Raw genomic sequence first — 979 nt, 5'->3', positions numbered from 1 at the left:
ATAAAGATACCACTACATGAGATCCAAAGAGTAGGCATGGTTATATTGGGCATGGTGTAATAGAGTCTGAACTTCCAGTACACACCACGCCTGTATGCTGCGTTCCTTGTACTCACATAAACACACTTTAATTACAGTGGCACAAATGAGAGTCTTACAGACACACATATCTCTCAGCACAAAGGATCGGGCTTTTTTTTTTATTGAAACACTTTCATTACACATGCCTTTCTCTGGACAAAATATAGACAGAGAGCTGACGCTTTATCTGATCCTACCTTAAAGAAGAAGTGCATAGCAACCAGCAACTTCTGTGGCAATACACACATTGGTCAGAAGTATGACATGTGTAGCACAGTTAAAGTACAGTGGTCAGAATTATATAAAATAAAAAAAATCATCATATACAGTACAGAAGTCAGTAGTATGTGATCTACAACATAACTTATAGAATGTATTGATCAGAGCACAAGATACAGAGTGCAAAGGTCAGGAGTATGTAATGTACAACATGGCGTGTAGCATGCGGAGTTCAAGAGTGGAACACACAGTGCAAGATACAGACTACATAGGTCAGGACTGGAGTATGTAACGTACAACATAGCGTATAGCGTGCAGAGATCAGGAGTGGAACACACAGTGTACGAAACAGAGTGCAAAGGTCAGGAGTATGTAATGTGCAATGTAGCTTGTAGAATGCAGAGACCAGGAGTGGAACACACAGTGCAAGATACAGAGCGCAAGGGTCAGGAGTATGTAGCACAGTCCGGCCTGTTGGTCAGTGTTCAGCAAAAATGTAATGAAGTCAGTGGAAGGTAAAAACAGAAACACCTTGGGAAAAAATGACTGTGGTCAGTAAATGAAATAATTCCCCATCATCAACATCTGTGAGAGGATGAATTCTGCCTCTCAGCATCTGCATCAGTAAGAGGAAGAAGAGTCTATCCTACCAAGGCAATGGTGCTCAGTGAATTAACCC

The sequence above is a fragment of the Nanorana parkeri genome, unplaced genomic scaffold (assembly GCF_000935625.1).
Source record: "Nanorana parkeri isolate BGI_ZX_2015 unplaced genomic scaffold, ASM93562v1 scaffold281, whole genome shotgun sequence".
Lineage (NCBI taxonomy): Eukaryota > Metazoa > Chordata > Amphibia > Anura > Dicroglossidae > Nanorana > Nanorana parkeri.
Note: the sequence above shows the minus strand (reverse complement) of the source record.